This window comes from Leucoraja erinacea, chromosome 24 (assembly GCF_028641065.1).
Source record: "Leucoraja erinacea ecotype New England chromosome 24, Leri_hhj_1, whole genome shotgun sequence".
Lineage (NCBI taxonomy): Eukaryota > Metazoa > Chordata > Chondrichthyes > Rajiformes > Rajidae > Leucoraja > Leucoraja erinaceus.
In genome coordinates, this window is record NC_073400.1 from 1,936,735 (window position 1) to 1,949,200 (window position 12,466).

Here is a 12,466-nt window from a genome sequence, read left to right on the forward strand (position 1 = left end):
TTATGAATCAGATACAAAGCAGTGGGTAAACATGGAATGGACTATCATGGTCTTAGTAGCTGGTAACGTTGATCAGTGTCACGGGGTTGCCCGAACACCAGGGTGGATTAAGCAGCTGGGTCAGTTCATTGCCCACCCTGTTTGTCCCTGAGCGAGTGAAGGGGAGTCCGCTTCTTCTGATATTCTGTAAGTGTTGTTGGGGAAGTCCAGGATTTGAATCCAATGTTGATGAAGGAATGAGCACCTGTTTCCGGTCAGCATTGGGTGCAATGTAAGGGACACATCTGAGCAAGCGATGGTATTCCTGCAGCTGAAACCCTCCGCTCTTCCCAGGGACAGGGATCGTGACTTTGGGAAGGTGCTGCTGGAGTAACGCAGTAACGGCGCTGCATTCTGTCCAAGGCTCGCTGCCGTGCGTCAGTGTGTCGGTGACACACCTCGTCACCACCGTGTGTGGGTAGTGAGGGGAATCAACATTTAGGGTGTTGGAAATGATTTGTCTGCTGCAGGAATATCCAGAGAGTTGAATTGTCATATGTACACACCAACGGAACAACGAAAACCTTACTTGGAGCATCATAGGCCAGTAAACCTAACACACGCACACACACACACATAAACAAAACATCAATAAATTTATCAATAAAATCAACATGGTTCTTAGTGTAACCAAAGATAGTTCATAGTTACACAATTAATCAGCGTGTGATCTGTCGGTGGCCTGGTATTCATGTGTTTGTTCCATTTGTGTTTCTGGTCAATGTGGAATCCAAGCCTATTGATGATGGGGGACTTGGCCCTGGTAGAGCCATTGAATATCAAGGCTATGTGGTTCAATGACTCCTTCTTGGAGAAGGTCAACGCCTGACATTTTGGTGGCATGAGGTTTCCTTCTCAAGCTCTAGTCTACAGCATATGTGGACGGATTATCGACTGGGAAATTGAGTGGAGCTGACCATCAGCAGATATCACCATTGTGTATGAGGGTCATTGATGGCAGCTGAAGATGGGCTGAGATACATGTGGACTGCCAGGGTTGGAATGATGGCATCAGTCATCACCCTCAGTGTGAGGTTTGCCTTCAATCACTGGGGTCACCTCCAATTAATGCCTATCGAAGTCCGTTCACCAGACCTGGTCAATGACATATACGGAGAGACTTTGCAGTGAATATCCAGGGCAATGTGCCTCCTACACCTGCTTAATGACAAGTGCTCTGACCATGGTTTTGAGGTCTGGAACCAATTGTGTATCTGTGTGAAGGTCAAGGCAGGAAAACATGCCCTTTAGCACAACCTCTCCATGTCTAAGGAGATTTCCGTTTGAACCAGTCCCTTTTGCTGGGATTTGGCCCAGATCCCCACTGGTGAATAAGTGCCACTTGGCAGCACTGCTGATAATTGTCAGTGGGTTGACCAGGTGACGATTACTCAGATTGGAGTTTCCTGATGTTTGTGAATGGGACACATCTGGGCAGCTTTTCAAGATGTTGGGTACATGGATATGACAGGTTTAGAGGTACATGGATATGATAGGTTTAGAGGGATATGGGCCAAATGCTGGTAGATGGGACTAGTGTTGGTGGGGTATGATGGTCGACAGGCCTCAGGGCCTGTTTTCACACTTAATGACTCGAGGACATTAAGTTGGGCAGAAGCCACTGTTGTGGCCAGTGTATGAGAACAGGTTAGATGAGGTACTGCCAGTCACAGTCTTGCCACCGTGCTGTCCAGATTAATTGACCTTGCTGTAGGAATTCATAGTTCCTAAGTTCCAGGAGCAGTGTTAGGCCATTTGACGGATCAAGTTCTCTCCACCATTCAATTATGACTAGTCTGTCTTCCCCTCTGAGCCCCATTCTCCTGCCTTCTCCCCATAACCATTGACACCCTTCCTAATCAAGAATCTGTCAATCCCCACCTTAAAAAATATCAGCATTTAAAACACATTTTGGCAGGTGCATGGAAAGGAAAGGCTCAGTGGGATATGGGCCAAAGACAGGCAGGTGGGACTAGTGTTGATGGGAGCATCTTGGTCAACATGGCCACGTTGGGCCAAAGGGCCTGGGTCCGCACTGTATGACTCCTGGAATAGAGAACAGGTTGCTGATCCATTGTGAGAACATTATTTGAATTAAACATTGGAGGAAACAGCTTAGTGGAGGCTGGATTGGATACAGTAACAAGGAGGATAAACCACAGTGAAAAGCATGGAGTTAACTGGTCTGACATCCAGCAACTGCTGAGGGACATTCAGAGTGATAGCTTAGTGGGTCCCCGTGTGCAAGAACACCACACCTGTGTTCTGATAGATACAGAATCTCTTGGGAACTTTGCAGAGGAAACGTTGATGCAACACTGCCGAGAAGTCAAATTGAACAACAAGTGTGGCTGGAGACATGAGACACTGCTGGAATCCAGGGCAACAAACTGGAGGAATGTGAAGTTGGCACAAATTGCTGGAATAACTCAGAGGGACAGGCAGCAATCTCCAGATGAAAGGGATGGGTGACTCAGTCTGAAGAAGGGCCGCGACCCAAAAAGGCACCCATTCCTTCTCTCCAGAGATGCTGCCTGTCCCGCTGAGATACTCCAGCATTTTGGGTCTATCTTCGGTGTAAACCAGAATATGCAGTTCCCTCCTACACTGCTGGAGGGTCAGTCAGCATCTGCGGAGGGAATGGACAGACGATGCCCCGTCAACAATCCTGCTGCAGGATGTTGTGTCGACCCAACACGTGAACCTTTCCGTTCCACCCACGGGTGCTGCTCAACCCGCTGTGTTCCCCCCAGCAGATTGTTTGTGGGTGATTTCACTTGGTAGCTTAGAAAACGTAATTAAGTTTGCACAATCCTTGAGCAATTTATTTAAAACATGTCCAAATAATATTCTTGCAATTGCATGACAGCAATTTGTTTGGAAATCTTGAAACTATTATAAATAAATGAAGACGGTGCAGCAAACAGCATTAAAGTTTCCTGGCTGATGCATATGTTTTTTTTTTAAATGCCAAGTTTTTGGAATAGGCTCAAGTTCTAATGTTTTAATTGTGTAATCTTCTCTGCCCTGTGTCGAGGTGCAGGGCCTTGTGCTGGGGGATAGTGACACAGCCGGGCAGCTTCAGCAGCGAGCTGACCGCGGATTGGTGTGAACAGTGGCTGACTCTGTACAGTCTCTGCATGCGTTGTGGAGGGGACACGGTGTCAGGGACTTTTGCATTAGACTTTTAGGGATGCAGCACGGAAACAGGCCCTTCGGCCCTCCGAGTCCGTGCCGACCAGCGACCGTCCCGCGCAGTAGCACTCTCGTACATGTAGGCAAAAATGCTGGAGAAACTCAGCGGGTGCAGCAGCAGCATCTATGGAGCGAAGGAAATAGGCAACGTTTCGGGACGAAACCCTTCCGGGTTTCGTCCCAAAACGTTGCCTATTTCCTTCCGGGATTTGGCCCGAAACGTTGCCTATTTCCTTCGCTCCATAGATGATGCTGCACCCGCTGAGTTTCTCCAGCATTTTTGTCTACCTTCGATTTTCCAGCATCTCCAGTTCCTTCTTAAGCACTATCCCACACACTAGGGACTGTTTGCAATGTTACTGAAGCCAATTAACCTACAAACCTGCAATTTTAAGGATAAAGGCGAAATCCTTTATCCTTAACATTTTTCACACAGAGAGTGGTGAATCTCTGGAACTCTCTGCCACAGAAGGTAGTTGAGGTCAGTTCATTGGCTATATTTAAGAGGGAGTTAGATGTGGCCCTTGTGGCTAAAGGGATCAGGAGGTATGGAGAGAAGGCAGGTACAGGATACTGAGTTGGATGATTAGCCATGATCATATTGAATGGCGGTGCAGGCTCGAAGGGCCGAATGGCCTACTCCGGCACCTATTTTCTATTTTTCTATGTGGGAGAAAACCGGAGCACCCGGAGAAACCGACTTGGTCAAAGGGAGAACGTGCAAACTCCGTATAGACGGCACCCGTAGTCAGGATCGAACCCAGGTTTGTGGCGCTGTGTGTGAGGCAACAATTTTACCGCCGTGCCACCCCTTCCCCACAACGCTACCAGGGTAACCCTGGCATTCCACCTTCTGCTGCCACCTCCGATAGACAATGTCCCATTCAGTGTGAAGTGGCTGGAAAGTGAAGAGTGGGGGGAAGATATTTAATTAACAAAACTCGGAGCCAAGACCGGCCATTTGTTTTTTTGTGTGTCATAAGTTGGGGGTGCGGGGGGTGGAATCCTGAATAAATCCCTTTGAAATGCTAATCGCTGTGTAATTTAATTTCAAAGCCTACAATTACCATCGTGTTGTGGACATGAAGAGCTAAGTAGTGTAATCTAATTTGCATTAGTAATGAGGCAGCCTAATTAAAGGCTTAATTAGGCTCCTCTGATTACATTTTCAGTGTACATTTTTAATAAAGTGTACATTTTCTTTTAAAAGAAAAACATTTATCTATTCACAGCTGGCTGTTTCATTCCAATACGTTTCATCGTTTATTTCTAAAGTTCTGCTTCACTTATTGAATTCTTATATTTGACCCTCGATTGATTTCTGCTGTAATCTGTTCCCATCACTCCTTTCATTTCTGTTTTCTGTTCTGTCATCTTGATGAGTGAAAGTGGTAATAATTAGGCAATTTGGGAGCAGGAACCTGACGGCAGAAGTTAGTTAGCAAAACCTAGCAATACCGTATCATAAAAAATAATGCTTCCCTATTCATTCGACATACTCTGGAAGTAAACCGACTTCTGTGGCACCCTCCGAAACAATGGTAGTTACATTTTCATCCCGTCATTAGATCCAGCTCCTCTAGTTTGTCCGAACAAGGGCCTCGACCCAAAACGTCACCAATTCCTTTTCTCCACAGATGCTGTCTGACCCGCTGAGTTACTCCAGCACTTTGTGTCTATCTTCGGTTTAAGCCAGCATCTGCAGTTCCTTCCTGCACTCCTATTTTACTTTTCTTTAACTTTTCAAGAGAGAATAACATGCTTCACATCAACTGTACCTGGGGCAGCACGTACATGAATTAGATAGTGGAGCTGCAAATAAAATCCATCAATACAAAGTGCTGGAGTAACTCAGCAGGGTCAGGCAGCATCACTGGCGAGCATGGATAGGTGATGTTTCTAGTTGGGACCCTTCTTCAGACACCCCAGGAAATATTGTTTGCAGAATAACTATGCTACAATATCCGATCAAGTACATTTAGTATTGACTAAATAAATGTAGTATTTAGTGTAATTTAGTGGCCTACTCCTGCACCTAATTTCTATAAACCGAGTTAGATACAGTTGAATCTCCACTGCTCACTGACCCTTTGTATGTTTCCTAGGTAGGTATAGCACTGCTGGAAGGACAATATTGAAACCCCACTATATCTGAACTGACTCTGGCAACCTGAAACGTTAATGCAAAGATCTACTCTGTGCTGGTTTTACTCCAGTCTACTTTGTTTTAAAAATGATGAATGCAATCTTATTTTTCATTTGCTTTCTACCAGTTTGTGCTTATTGATATAACCTGGATGTTACAAAATTACCTTTAATTTCCATTCATGTTATTATTTGATTGCCTGGAGCATCATCCTTGGGCTGTCCACGTTGACAAATGTTCACTCTATATAAGGACAGAATGACGCTGTGCCCATGTGTTGCTGCACACATCCAGAGTCTGCACCTTCTCCGTTCAGACATTGAGATCTGGAAGCTCCGCCATTATTTGTATTAAAACATGGTCATGGATAAAAAGAGAGTAAGCCATCATTCTTCATTGCTTTAATCTCACATCTGGAGGCTGGCAGGGACTTACAAGCAGTGAATTTACAAGCACTTACAATCAGTAACAAGCTGATGTTGGCAAGTGACAGAAAGCTCTCTGTAACTGGCCTCAGGATGGGCAATCGCAATTAGCTTCTAGCTGACCACAATAGAGGCTCACACACAGCAACCTATGCTGGCTTCTCAAATGCCCGGAATGCCCAGTCACACAATCCCATCCAAGTGGTTGCATGTTTGAGGCAACAGCTTAACATCGGAGCAACACCACAGGTGGCCAATTACTCTGTCTCTGTCACTTCCCCCCCACCCCTCTCTCACTCTCTCACTCACTCACTCACTCACTCACTCACTCACTCACTCACTCACTCACTCACTCACTCACTCACACACTCACTCACTCTGTCTGTCTCTCTCTGTCTGTCTCTCATTCCCTGTCTCACTCTCCCTCACTATCACTCTCTGATACACACATCCTGATACAAATGCAAGTCCAGTCTGCATGCTGGCTGGCTGAAGAGCAAGATGACAGCAGGGTGTTAGGGGACATTACATTGTGCCACCACGTGGCCCCCTGTGGGTCAGGTACGGACTAAGAGGAATGAGCCTCAGTAAATGGTTCTCTGAACGAGACTCACCATCACGTTTGAAGAAGGAGCTACTTCCAGAGGTTTCAAGTCGGGGTGGCTGGCAGTTTTGCGGAGCAGGACTGGAGATATTTGTGTCTTGTTATACAGATGTACAGACATTGTCTGATGTAAAGTCAAGCATTTGTCTGTCAAGGTACTGATTGTGGATGATCAGCCATGATCACATTGAATGGCGGCGCTGGCTCGAGGTATTGCACCTATTGTCTATCGTCTATAATGTTATTTGGTCCAATTGCAGGTGACCTTGGCTAGCTTGGTTTTATTCCCTTTGGTTTCCTGAGCAATGATCAGGACTGGCTGCACACTGGGCACAAAGTGCTGGAGTAATTCAGTGGGACAGGCAGCAGCATCTCTGGAGAAAAAGGATGGGTGATGTTTCGGGTCAGGACCCTTCTTCTGACCCTTCTCCAGAAACCCTCTCTCACTGTGTCCCTCCTCTGTGATTCCGACTGCTCTCTGGAAACGACACACTTTGTCAGGTCACAAGCTACCTGTTTGTGCTTGACATGGTAAATGCCCCCAGTGGGTGAGTGGCTGCACTGTGTGCCATAGTTATCACCACCGCTAGAATGCACTGGTTAATGTTCACTGGTTCAGTGGGGCGAAGTTGGCACTGGCGGGTGGGTGGCTGTGAGTTGCGTGTCACACCCAACCCTACCTCTGCCCATCCTCTGTCTCTGCCCATCTTTGACAGTCCCATTTCAATCCGACCGCCAAAAGCAGAGCTCGATTGGGAAGCTGAACCCTACCCTTGGGTTTTTAAATGCATTTCCACCACCCATCTGGGATAATTGAGGCTGACATTGGTGGGAACCGATGTTGAAGTAACCACAACAGTTGTACTTTAGTGTACACAGCGCTTCATCACAGCCAGATATTTTAATGCTCTTCACACAATGAACTGCCTTTGAAGTGCAGCGCTGTCACAGAGCAGTTAAACACATGTTTGATCGATACAGGTCGGTTATAAACCAGCAGAGCCATCAGGGAACAGTCATTTCTATATTAAAGATCATACGTCAACAATGCAGGGAGTATTTGTGGACCAGTTCAATTAACAGAGCTTGAAGTGATTTGTGCGCTGTTTAGATGCAGCTGTAGAAACATGTACATCCAGATCCTGTACCCAGTAACAGAGAGGGAATCACAACCGTTACACCAGCTTCCTCAGCCAGTTGTGAACAACAACCTCAAGTCATTTGTGAAGGTGTTTAGCAGAGTTAAAGATGATGAGTATCAGGAATGGAGGTGAATACACACCGTGTGATCCTGTACTTGGGAAGGAGTTTCCATTTATTTATTTATTGATATTGTGTGAGTGATTCATATGCCTGGTCAGTATTTATTGCCTGAACCTAATCGCCCTTGACTGAGGAGGCAATCAAAGAGTCAGGTCGCACTGATGAAGGCCGGCAAATCTCTTTCTCAGAAGGACATGAGTGAATGCAATAGGCTTTTACAGCAATCAGGATTAGTTGTTGCAAAAATTAGCTTCTATATTTCAGATGTGTTTAGTTATTTGAATCTGAATTCCCTAGCTGTAAAGGAATGAAGATATAACTTGATATCAACAGTCCATCCATGGGACCTTGGTCCAGTGGTTAACGGGTGTAAATGTCCGTAAGGGATACACCTGCACATGTCCGATAACGAGTGACTCACAGAGTAACGCACACCATGCATTGGGCTGCGAGCAAGGCGATAGGTACACCTTCACTGGTAATCACGCACTTCTTCTTGCATATGGCGTGCACAGCCTAAAGTTGTAGGACAACTTGTTCTATTTGATCTTACTTGATTGTGCATGCCCGGTTGCAGGGGCGGATTGGTGCCCTAAGCACTGACCAATCTTGGTGCCCCCCTCCTTTCCACACTGACCCAGTCCATTTTAGTTGTTGACCTTGTGGTACACCTGGGAAGATAACCCTAGGGTGCACCATGATCAAGAAACAGAACATTATGATCAATTTGCACTAGTTTTATCAATTTTTTTTTTTTTTTACAAATCTTCATTTGTTTTTTTTCCTTTTCACCCTTTTCCCAACTTTGTGGTGCCCCCTTTGGCCCTGGTGCCCTAAGCACGTGCTTAGTCTGCTTAATGGTTAATCCGCCCCTGCCCGGTTGATTGCATTCGTCGAAACAGGGCGGACCAGGTGAAGGTTGCAATGTCCCACCCCGATCACACACATGGCAATGGTACACCTTCACCGGTAATCACACGCACAGCAATTGTGTACTTACACTGGTAATCACACACATGGCAGGAGATGCCCACCAGCATGTTACCTGTGGTCATAAGTTCCAACCACTGAGGTCGAAGCAGGGCAGTAGATGCTGATGAGAGTTACATACAGGGTCATGGGTTGTTGGAAGGGAGTTACATACAAGGCAACACGTGTGTGTCAGGAATTGCATACAAGAGATTTACATGTGTGACAGGGAGGTTTACATAGCACAATAGATGACTGGTAGGAAGTTATATACGAGGCAATAGATACCCGATTCGGTTATATTCAAGGAAATACGTTGTCCTAGGAATTGTACAAGGGGAAAATATCCCAGACAAGGAGCTGTACAGTCTTCTGGGGGGGGGGAACACAAATAGAAATTCGTGTTATGAGAAACATCCAAGCCATTTACTATCATTATCCACATAGTAGTGTTGCCAATCCCAATTAAGACAGAATATTCATACTGCCTAATTGTTACCGTTTATAGAACTTGTGTCAGACTGGGATGATGAAGTGGTATGTTGTTCGTGGTGGGGCAGAGCTAGTACAAAATGCCAGAGTTATTCAGCAGTGGAGGAATGATCTTCAGAACAAAATGGTCTTTTGTGTGTTGAGCTCCATGATTGAGTCACAGTCATAGAGTGATACAGTGTGGAAACAGGCACTTCGGCCCAATTTGCCCACATCAGCCAACATGTCCCAGCTACACCAGTCCCACCTGCCCAGGTTTGGTCCATATCCCTCAAAGCCTGTCCTGTCTAACTGTTTCATCAAAGTTTGGGATAGTCCCAGCCTCACCAGCCTCCTCTAGCAGCTCGTTCCATACACCCACCACCTTTTGTGTGAAAAAGTTACCCCCGCAGATTCCCATTAAAGTTTCCCCCTTCACCTTGACCCTATGACCTCAGGTCCTCGATTCCCTACTCTGGGCAAGAGACTCTGTGCATCTACCCGATCTATTCCTCTCATGATTTTATACACCTCTATAAGATCATTATATAGATAACTATAATCAATATAATATCAAGATGATTTACCCAGTGAATGCGCTAAGGCACTATTTTATTTTATCATTCATACAGTTCTTTATTATGAACTGTGATTATCCCTGAACTGAGGCAGATTCTTGCAGTGAGCTCCGACATTGATAGATTCCACTTGGAGACTAGAACTGCCGGAAGAAGAATTCCCCGCTCTGCTCCTGTACTCTAGACTTCCCTCTTCTCATATCTTTTGCAGCTCTGTCGCTGTAAGCATTACCACGACACATGTACAAACTCGTAAATATCCCCTTGCAATTTAGATGTCACTTTTTGGACAAAGCTTCAATAGTTCACAAATGGACATTCTTTAAGGAACGACACAGAGTGCTGGAGTAACTCAGCGACTCAGGCAGCATCTCTGGAGAACATGGATAGGTGACGTTTGGGGTCGGGACCCTTCTTCAGACTGATTGTATGAGGGGGGGGGGGGGGGGGGGGGGGGAGGGGGGGGGAGAAAGCTGGAAGAGAAGGAGGGGCAGGTGAGACCAAGGGCCACTTATAGGTGAACACAGCCCAGATGGGTTTTGACGGGCAGGTTGTTGGACAAAGGCCCTGAGATGAAAAGACAGGTGTCTTAAAGGATCAAGAATTTGGAATTGTGGGAGGGGGGAGGGGGAGGGGAAGGGAATGGGGGAGGAGAGAGACCGATGCTAGGTCAGCCAGGGTTCAGGGGAGGAGAGTCGCAGAGAGGGGGTTGCAAGAGGGGCGGATTTTGGGGGAGAAAGGGGAGGTCTTTTTGGATTATTCTTCACGGATATCCTTTAAAAAAGTTAGCGTATTTAAAAAAAAAACAGTGCTTTATTTTCCTTTAATTTCTAGTCTTTTTAACGTGCAAATAATGTAATCTGTCTCAGAGGGACTGCTGATCTGTATTAACTTCCAGCAGTAATTAACATCTAATTGACCCTGGTGATGCTGCTGTATGCAACACCTCTCCACAGGCTTCAGGAGCAAGTGGACATTAGTGTCATGATGCATATCGACAGCCCTCCATTCATCATTAACTCAGCAGGTCAATGCGTTCTGTGGCAGGATTTCGGAAATATTAAGATGCCTTGAAACGCTGCCACAAATACTGTGCAAACAACCAGAGCGAACATGGAACAAAAATGAGCTTCACATCGCACCTTTCCAGCTGATGAAGAGATTTAGTGAGCTATAAATGTGCACAGTTCTTGTCAACTTCCCGTCCGACGACCAGCTCATTGGCTACTGATGTAGACGCAAGGAACTGCAGATGCTGGTTTACAAAAAGAGGCACAAAGTGCTGGAGTTGCTCGGCAGGTCAGGCAGCACCTCCAGAGAGCATGGATAAGTGACTTTTCAGTTCCAGCCACTTCAGGGTACTGATATTGTAGACTGAGGTGTAACTAATAATGCTCTTCCTTACCACCGCATCTTGATCTATCACATGTGCAGGAAGGAACTGCTGATGCTGGTTTCAATTGAAGATAGATACAAAATGCTGGAGTAAGTCAGCGGGGGGGGGGGGGGGGGGGGGGGGGGGGGGGGGGGGGGGGGGGGGGGGGATCAGACAGAATCTCTGGATTTGAGGGTTGATATGGGTCATTCATAAGGCAGCATTACAACTTCAGCACACTACACTACACTTGATCTAGGTTCTTGCATTCAAGGCTCTGAAGCAGCTCCTGAACGCATAGAGTAACTAACGGCAGAGGTGCATCTGTAGCATCATGTACAGAAGGTGCGGCACCAACATCCTAATTATTCCATAATGATCAACATTGTTCACAAAGGCAGACCGCAGGACACCTCTTCATCAACTCAAAACCTTTTTAAAAGTCACACATCTTTTGTAATAATTCACCACAGCCCGCTGTTCTCGAGTTTCACTATTGAATAAATGATCTTCGGTGTCACAGGTCAACTGATGCTTTGTGATCTGAATCGTGATTTTCATACCCGGCCAGTAACCTGCTCCCCATGTGTAAGATCTCTCCTCTGAGAAACAGGCACATTATAATTGTTAGTAATTAATGTAGGTCAGCATCTGCAGTGTCAGATACCAAAGGTAGATAAACAGAAGTGCTGGAGAAACTCAACGGGTGCAGCAGCATCTGTGGAGCGAAGGAAATAGGCGACGTTTCGGGCCAAATCCCTTCTTCAGACTGATGGGGGGTGGGGGGGGGGGGGGGGGGGGGGGGGGGGGGGGGGGAGGGAGAAGAAAGGAAAAAGGAAGACGAGGAGCCCGAGGGTTGAGGGAGAGCTGAGAAGGGGAGGAGACAGCAAGGGCTACTGGAAATTGGAGAATACAATTATTTATGCCGCTAGGGTGCAGACTGCCCATATGAGGTGCTGCTCCTTCAATTTCTGGTGGTGCTCACTCTAGTCATTGGAGGAGGCCCAGGACAGAGAAGTCGGATTGGGAATGGGAGGGGGAGTTGAAGTGCTGAGTCACCGGGAGATCAGGTTGGTTAATGTGAACCGAGCGGAGGTGTTCGGCAAAACAATCGCCAAGCCTACGTGTCAGATACCATCTTCAGAAAAGCTCGTATGATATCACCTGCTGCTTCTATAAAGAATATCAGCTGCTCTGTGTAAAGTCTGCCTGATCTTTGAAGGCATTTTTGCACGTAACTTTGAATCTCCTGCACAGTGTTCACAGTGAGGCGAAGGATGAACTGCTGGATGAAAAGATCTGGAGGTGAGAACGGAGAAAGGACATGGTTTTCTTGCGAGAGATTGACACAAAGGTATTATTGATACACTTCCCTTGGAATAACCAACACTGAGTGTTAAC

The 12,466-nt window shown here is 46.4% G+C and overlaps 1 long non-coding RNA gene across 1 annotated transcript in view; it reads left to right on the top strand.

Annotated features, from left to right (window-relative positions):
- Nucleotides 1-5,756, top strand: part of LOC129708564 (uncharacterized) — a 40,500-nt gene extending 34,744 nt beyond the window's left edge. Inside the window, exon 3 of the long non-coding RNA XR_008725368.1 lies at nt 5,340-5,756. This is a non-coding gene — a long non-coding RNA (uncharacterized LOC129708564). The remainder of the gene's footprint in view (nt 1-5,339) is intronic.
- The last annotated feature ends 6,710 nt before the right edge of the window (nt 5,757-12,466 follow it).